The 8721-nt window shown below is 42.1% G+C and overlaps 1 protein-coding gene across 9 annotated transcripts in view; it reads left to right on the top strand.

The window, feature by feature from the left end:
- The first annotated feature begins 2142 nt into the window (after nt 1-2142).
- mef2cb (myocyte enhancer factor 2cb) overlaps nt 2143-8721 on the top strand; it is a 66117-nt gene continuing 59538 nt past the window's right edge. For 4 of the 9 annotated variants that reach the window (XM_061817557.1, XM_061817555.1, XM_061817558.1 and 1 more), the window contains exon 1: nt 2158-2391. The gene's annotated coding sequence lies outside the window, so the exon portion shown is untranslated. Of the gene's footprint in view, nt 2392-8721 lie in introns of all 9 variants that reach the window. The other 5 variants (XM_061817559.1, XM_061817560.1, XM_061817562.1 and 2 more) reach the window with 5 other exon arrangements.

Genomic DNA, 8721 nt, shown 5'->3' with positions numbered 1-8721 from the left:
TAGCGCCTTCTTCCACAATGATTGGCGCCATGCGGGAGGTGGAACTTTTTTGACAGGAATGACCAGGGAGGGGGAAGGCATTGTGATCAGCGCTGAATGGATGAATTCTTTTTTTTTTTTTTGTCAACATGATTATCACAAAAATTACAAACGACTATTTAATGTATTTAGCCACAGATTATGCTATTTCACCCCTAATGGGATCTGCAAAATCTCCTGCGTTGCGGAAGAGTCTCGGTGTTGAACAATTGCATTATTCCACACACCGTGTTTAAAGTACTTGCCCAAATGATCCAACAAAGATATGCATCGTTCTTGGTTCTAAGACAAGTCCTCCTCCGAAGCACTGTGCGTAAATTTAGAGAATGATGTGAAGGTGAATGTCTCTTCATAAAGCCACTTTATTCTCCTGCAGTCGACAGCGCCCACATTGTATCACGTGATCAATGCAATGCCCCACGCGGCACATCTGCAGAGCTTCTGCGTCGTCTACTGTGGACATGTCAAAAAACATTGCTGCGCAGAGAAAGCTGCGAAGTTCGTCTCTCATGATTGGCGCGTTTTATTCACATGCTGTGTTGACGAACTCATCGTTCATCCTGCCACCACATACCACGTCCGCCGCCACCTTCTCAATTGTTTTTGCAGAATAATTAAATGTACCACCTGGTCATTTAGGTCCATTTTGTTCAAGCAGAAAGGGTTCTACGATAGCCATTGTTGTTGCATTGTTCCTTATTACGGAAAGGTAAGTAAAAATAGCTCACACAACGTACCAAATTGTGGTGACTATCCGAAAGAATAAAAACTGCATAAAAGGCAGCTATTGTTGCCAAAGGAGTGATTAGCATTACAAATAGAAGAAATGGAGAAGTTACTAGAGAATTACCCAGTCAAATCTTAGAGGGTGACTTTGGCATAACACTTTCTTCCCTATCAAGTCCCTCCGATGCTATCACACCTCGTCCAAAATGGTAAATGATACACATATGAGTTGTTTTAAGTGAATGCGTTTTTTATTGTTTAAATTCATTGTGCACATGTTTTTACGTAAATGGGAATTAAAATGAGAATTTTCTATTTGGAGGTTTGGAACAGATTAAACTCATTTACATTATTGCCTATGGAAAAATTGTTTCAGAGGTTGAACAAATGAGGTTTTGAACACTTTGTAAGAACACATTATGTTTGAACTCCAAGGTTTCACTGTACATTAATTTGTGAATAAATTGAGACTAAAGCATCATTATTTCAGTATTCATATATTTTGCAACATTTTTGTTTGGTGGTCTACCATGGTATATATCTCTTGTAAAATCACTGCCTTGGTTGATAAAGTTTTGGAAACACTGGTCTGGTCCTTTCTCAGCATTTCATTATGCATCCACTCTGGTGTTTCCCAAGCAGTCGGCTGTGGCAGAGCTCATCAGGTGTTGGCCAGGGAATTTTCCAAATGTGCTTAATTAGTTTGAAAGTTTTTTATTTATTGCAAATAATGTATCTTTGTAGATCTATCGATGCTTACGGCACAAAGTGAAGGTCAACAATTATTACAAATGCTCTTGAAATAGATGGCAATTGATTAAGAGTGAATCCTCTTTTGGTCACGTTTTTGGATGTTGGTTTTCACTTGAGATTTTTGCTAATTGCTCAATAAAACTTGGGGCAATACTGGTCCATTTAGGGGGCCAGGCGCTTTGACAAACCATTAGAGCAAACGTGCCTCTCATTAAAGTCCAGTTAGGGAGAGTGAGAGCCCGCCCCCTTTTCTCAGTACGCTACTAAAAAGAAAAAAAATACAATTAAAAAAGTGAAGACTCAGAAGAAGCCACGCGCTAAAAGGAAATAGAAGAAGGGAGCTTTTATGGAAAGACTCTGTCACGATTAGTGGGAAGAGGAAAAGAAGACAAGCCTCCCCAGGCAACAGCAGACGTCCGAGTCGACACCAGCACACCTTTCGCAACCCAGTGGCACCGGGACTGTTCCGCGAGGTACCGACGGACACCTCTGCAGCAGGAGCTCCGGTCTGCGCGCACGCTCACTGAGCGATTAGAGAGAGAGAGAGGGAGAGAGAGAGAGAGAGAGAGAGAGAGAGAGACGGAGCTAGAGAGAGAGAGAGAGAGAGAGAGAGAGAGCTCGTTGTTCTCCATGACATTGTGGAGACTCCCAGCGTGTACTGTAGATGACTTTTTTCCCTCCCAGCGGCGTCCTCTGCTAAGTTGCGCTCCTGGATTTTAAGTGCGCGCTCGAGCGGCTTTCTCTCGTCCTGTCAGTTGCTGCGCTGTCCCGTCCGGACCCGGAGCCCGACCCACCGGCGGACCTGCTCCCTTCGCTGCTCGTAACCTTCTCTCCACGTTCGCGACAGACGGATGCGTTTTCTGGCTTCCTAAAGTAAGTGGCAGCGAGAGCGTGCGCGTCGCTTTTGACAGTTGTTTTAGTTGTATATATATTTTTTTTAATTATTATCATTTTATTTATTTATTTGACTTTATTGTATACTTTATTGTACACACTACACGCACCTCTCAAGAAAGTTCCAGTTGAGGTGACAGTCAGCTCGTTCCATCGCTGCTGATGGTGTGTTTGGAGTTAGGCTCATCGCGTCCACATGCAGGCGCACACCTCAACGTTTACAGCCCACTCAACACTTTATTTGACACACGCACGCACGCACAAAAACTTTTTTGTACTCAACTCGGATTAGTATGATTTCACGGTTTGCTTGGCTTTATGTAGAAATCATATAAACTGACACTCTTGAAGTTGAATTAAAATTTGAATTTTATCCCATCGATAAAATATGGATAAACACTGCTAACAAGCATCTTGGATAAATTGTGGAGCACTTTAAAAACATTGGGGCAGTGATTCTCTCCCCCCCTCATCATCACTTTATATAATTTCACATTCAACTAAAAGTCTTCATCCCGAGTTTCAAATCAGTTATTGTGAGAAATTGTGAATAAATTATAATTGAGGAGCTGTCACGCGAACCAGAAGTAATGGCAGGAACGTAAAATAGTATTTCGTGTTGGCCCTCTCAAACTGGATAAAAATTATTTTTTTTTAACTTTTTTTTTCTACTTAATTATGTATTTGTCTTTTTTCCCCCTAAGTATAGCATTTTTAAGTGCGCGCTCGAGCATTCTCATTTTTTCACTTCAACCTGTTGCAGGCTACGTATTAATAATCTTACTTTAATTAACCTGCCAACTATGAAATAAAATTGTATGTATTCAACCGGTTTCAAACGGTAACAGTCTACATGTCATACCAGTTGAAAATTAATTGACAATCAATCTTATGTATTTTTAAAATTCCCAAGACAGTCTCTTTATATATATAAAAAAGTATTTTTTCCATTTACACGCACTGATATTACAATACACACAATTCATTTTAAATAACAAGAACAACCTGAATTCCAATCAGTTAGTTTTAAAAGCTGTTTATCTAGTAATGAGATTAAGGCGATGTCATAATAAACAATTCAATGTAAATTATGACTTTAAATGGCTTTTTCACCCTTTTGCAGCAGTCAAGATATATGTTCCCTTGATTCCCTGATTAAAACATTCAAATCAAATTTGCTCGACTACATTTTGAGCTTGTGAATTTTTTTTTTTTTTTTTTTTACTTTTACAGTGAAAATGGTTTTAATGTAAACCAAATATAAGTCCCATTGCCCCCTCCTCTCATGGCCACGGTCAATGAAGTTGTCCTGTCTGGCCTGTTGCTCTCTTGGGACTTAGCGTTGGCTTAATCCGCTCAGAGGAAGGTGAGTGCTCGCATGTGGACTCACGATTACACACTGAGGACTCTGTCAGCCAAGCACTGTAATCTCAGGGACCCCGTGCAAGTACATACACACACGCACACACGCAGGCGCACATGCATCGACGAAAAGCATACTCTAACACTGTCCTGACTCCTTTTTTTTTTTTTTTCGCCCCTTCTCCCTCCGGACAAATCATGTGGGATTTTGGGTGCTGATTCACAAAACCAACAATGACAACACACACTTGCCCCTCTCAGAGAGGGATTAGAGGGTCACGTGTCCTTGTGATTGGCCGGGGCATTGAGCCGATTGTCAGGCCACTTTGCTGTACACTAGCGGCTCACCGAGGCTTTACTTAAACGAAGGACTCACTGTGAGTGCGTGTGTGTGTGTGTGGCATGATCAACGTGTGGAATGCCTGCAGCATAGGTCATAATATTTGTAATACTTTTTTTTTGTTAATTTGGGGATTAGCCCCCCTAAATGTATCTCATCCATCTCGGCTCTATTCTTCAAAATATCACAAGCGAAAATGTCTAGTGTACCACACAGAAATGTAATCCTGAAGAAAAGAAAAAAAAAAAACGGCATTTCATGATTTGCTCCTTATGGAAAAGCAGATCTATGAAAACATTTAGCTTCATAGAAACATCAGAGGCGCTCATGTTTAAGCAAATAATTCAGCAGCCCCCTTTGCTACGCTTTAAAGTATTTTCTCCCTCCACTCCTCCAATGGTGTTTCAAATATTTTGGAAGAGGTTTTGCAGCGTTTGCTCAGTTAACCATCAGTCGAATGCTCATTTGCAGACTGCAGGTTGGCAAAGATGTGGCGAGAGATATCAAAGTACAGTAATTGGACTTCATTCCCCTTTGGCTAAAAGTACAAGGTGATTCAGCAGTCACGTAAATCAAATCGTGAAAAACAGGTCGAGCCTTCAATAAAATCATTTGCTCAACTTGTTACAACAAAGGTCATTTTGAAGATCTTTTGACCGACAAATACAATACAAATTTGCCACTGGCTATTTTGAAGCAGATGAAAAGTTTCTTAATATCGCAAGGACTTTTTATGTAGTTTCTACACAAGGCCAGCCTGCCTTTTGCACTTTTGTGCCCATAATTAAATTTTTATTGCACTCATGAAATTAGAGAACTCTGACTTTGCCCTCACTTTTTCTGCATCTTTATACTGGCAGCACCTTCTTTTCAAACTTTAAAAGAACAAATCCAGTAATAAAAAAACAGTCTTGAGAAATTTATGGTGAATGCATATATTTGAAAATGTCCTGATTTTTGCATAATTATGCCTAGTATTGTGTCTCTGACTGGTAATTAGCACTGATGCTCAGCAGTGTTGTGTTTGTGTGTGTGGTGGTGGTGTGGGGGGGTGCTTGTTCACTAGGGTGTTAAAGATCACAGCGGAATACATAAGCCTTTGATGTTTAATTGTATTGTAAAACACACTTAAGAATCTAAGATGATTTTTGTTTTTCGTTGCTTTGTTTTTGCTTCCTGTGTGTGTGTGCGTGCTGTCTCTGTTTAAACAGAATATTTATGCCTTTGTTTTTTTAGTCTCAGTTGTGTGAGGTTCTTTGTGGTGTATATTCAAAATGAAAATGTGTCGTCGTCTCTATTCTCATCCTGAAAAACAGTGTTTGAGGGCTTGAAAAAAAATGGAAATCAAATCACATTTCGTACTTAATCGCACCGGCGATTTTTCTTTTTCTTTTTTTCTAAAATGACGCGGTAGTGATGTCGTAATGAACACTGCAATCTAGTCGAACAGGACGTGCTGCCTCCTCCTTCCTGTTTCCTGTTTCCTCCCTGGCCTGTCGGTCACGACGATGGCGGCGGCGGTGGCGGCGGCAGCCTGCTGGGTGGTCCGCAGGCGGCCGCGCGCTGACCGCACAATGGTATCGTCAGCATTAGCCCACCTAAAGAGACACCCGAAACACCTCTCACCGTGCTTGAGGCCGGCTCCTTGAAATATTTGGATAGGGAGAGGAGGAGGGAGCTCTTGGACTGTGCATGATAAGACAAAGGAAACATTTAGACTAGAACAAAGTTTGTACATTTCTCTCTAAATATTGGAGAGTCTCGGTACCCAGGTTTAAATGTTTTGGGTTTTTTTTTTTTTTAATTTAATTGAGCTCACAGTACCTAATGAACATCCTCACCACTGACTTCAATCATTTAGCTGCCTTCTGTGAAATTAATTTAATTTAAATCTGGGGAGAAATGCCCCATGCTATCTTGGACTACAACAGATGTGTTTGTCGTGTTTGGATTGTGTAGCGCTCAAATCTGTCCATGCATAAACTGAGCAATTGGCATCCCCCCATTACGAAACGCAAAAGGCCCACCTGTAGCAACTTTAACACATGTTCTACTTAATGTGGTCCACATTAGGACTACACCCAGTATGGGAAAAAAATAAATACAAGAAAAAAGATTCAGAGAGTGGTTAAGAAAATGTTTTCCAGTGAGTGTAATTTATCATTGTGACGTTGGCGACACGGCGGAGTCATTCGGTAGCATAAAGTCCGACGAGAGGCATAGAGGAGACTCTGTGCACGAGCGCGCATCCATCTGAAGCCTCTCCTGCGCTCCGCCACAATCTTCACCGCCGCCACCGCCACTGCCGCTATCGAGTATTTTTAGTCGATCTTGTGTTGACACACGGATCCAAGAGGGAAAAATTACTCAAGTTTTAGCTTTTCTACCTCTGCCGTCTTACAAATTCTCACTCCCCAAAAAAAGTCATCAGTAAATCTCTTCCCACTGTGATGGACAATATTACAGTGCTGGATCACGTCACTTTCGAATGCTTCGTTTTCTTAACACCGTATTAGTTTAGGGATTTCTGAGAATCAACATGATTCGTCTTGAACAAGAGGCTTCCACCTGCCAAAGTCCACAACAGTGTTCCTTTCCACTGTCATCTGGCCCGTTCCCACACTGGAGGCCAGCTTGTGAAAGACTTCACAGCACAGCGTATTCGCATGGCGCAAGAGAGAGGGGAAACTTTACAGTACTACAGTACAACGCCCACGCCTTATCGCTCCCTTCTTTTTGGTCTGGCACTTGTATGACTGTGATGCATGCCCTTTTTTTCCAAAGTGCAGCGCATGATGTCATTAATTTTATTCATACTTTATGGATGCGTTGTCCGGAGGAGTGGGGGCGGGGAGAATGGAGGAGAAGATGAAGAGATGGTGTTGCGGAAGGAGATTTTCAGTGGAGTAGCATGTATAATGAATGAGGGGGGCACTTTGTTTGAAAGTCCAGCCCGGCGCTTCACTTCAAGCCTTGCTGGCCAGAGTGGGGGCCTCTCTCTCTCTCTCACTCGCTCGCTCTCTTTAGAATGTCTCTGAGATGCTTTCACCTGGCTGTGGTTCGACCTGGTGGAAAAACTAATAACCTTGTAGGAGAAGGCTCGGAGAGAGAGAGAGCGAGAGCGAGAGCTAACAATGGAGCGAGGGTCGGGTGGAAAAAGGGTGAGGAGTGGGTGAGAGAGAGAGAGAGAGAGAGAGAGAGAGAGAGAGAGGAAAGAGGTGGTTTGTGTAGCGCCCAGACGATACTGAGGAGAATACTGGCACCCAGCCCACACTTCCTAAATAGTGCTCTCTACAGAAATAGCTCAGCCTGATATTGACTTTTGTCTGCCGCTTGTGAGTGTGTATGCTCAATAGAGTGACACTTCCATTGTTTAGTAAGATTTTTCCCCCCCACTTTGCTGGTTAACTTTTTGGCACTGTGTGTGTTTGTGCGAGGTGTGGGAGTGGCGATGTCACCTCCAACATGTGGGATAAAAATGGCCTCTTGACTTATTTTTGGCCCTCTGCTGTCCTCGTAGTTTTAAAAATAGCCAAGGAAGTGTGGGAGATACCTGAAGTTGCTCCGGCTTCGCTCCCAGGGCCTCCTCGCCGCATCCATCCGCCGCCGGCTCGCTTCGAACGGCCCCCTTGGGAGCCGCGCAAACAGGATGAGGGTGTGAGAAAATCACTGACTGGGGAAGGAAAAAAACTGTCAGTGTCAAAAAAAAAAAAAAAAATAGGGTCACACACGGGCTACAAAGATATTACAGCAAAAGAAAAGGCAAAGCTTCATGTTGTGACAGTGTGTTTACCACTTAATGCATACTCGGCCTTAATACTTTTTTTTCATTTCACTACAATTAATGATGCCTGATCAAATTAATATTATATTCGAATATATCTGCGACCCACGTGATGATAAGTGGCTCTGAAAATGGATGGGTGGACGGATGGATATTCAACTATATTGTACTTCAAGTGAAAGTAGTTTAAAACGAAAAAAATGACTAATAGAAAAAAGCATCCAACTTGTTTTAAAACATTCAAGTTGCGGGCAGTAAGACTGCAAATGAATCCCAGAGCTGATTAGAGGCTGCTGTTTTGGTTAGCAACACACACTGACTCTTTAATGTTCATGTGTGAACATTTGTATCAGTCAGTGAGTGCCAGCGGTAACAATAATTCCCACCTGTTTGTTTTTTTTCCCCCTGAGGGGGTCATAGGCGCTTCTATTTGAGCTCATGTATTTATTTATTTATTTATTTATTTTTATTCGAGAAACACCATTAATTATGATGGAGACCACTATTTGGAGATGTCTGGTACTTGGACTCGGCATGCGAGGTCACAGGGTGGTTTTCTCTCCTCTCTGCCATCTGCACGTCGAGGTGTTAATTTTGCTTCTGCATCTCGGGCATATGTCATGTGAGCAGCATCAAAAGTGTTAACTTTCTCTCTTCGCCTCGTGTGTTTGGAGTGCGTGACACACAGCTCAGTAAAAAGAAAAAGAAAAGAGTTTGAGGAGAAGTGTGACATTTCAAAGTTTTTTCTTCCACATATGCTGTCATTTAGAAGACTTTACTTCTTTTGTTATTTTTGAGATTGCATCCGGTACATGCTATTTGC

Source organism: Syngnathoides biaculeatus, chromosome 4 (assembly GCF_019802595.1).
Source record: "Syngnathoides biaculeatus isolate LvHL_M chromosome 4, ASM1980259v1, whole genome shotgun sequence".
Classification (NCBI taxonomy): domain Eukaryota; kingdom Metazoa; phylum Chordata; class Actinopteri; order Syngnathiformes; family Syngnathidae; genus Syngnathoides; species Syngnathoides biaculeatus.
Note: the sequence above shows the minus strand (reverse complement) of the source record. Positions and strands in the feature narration are given on the sequence as shown.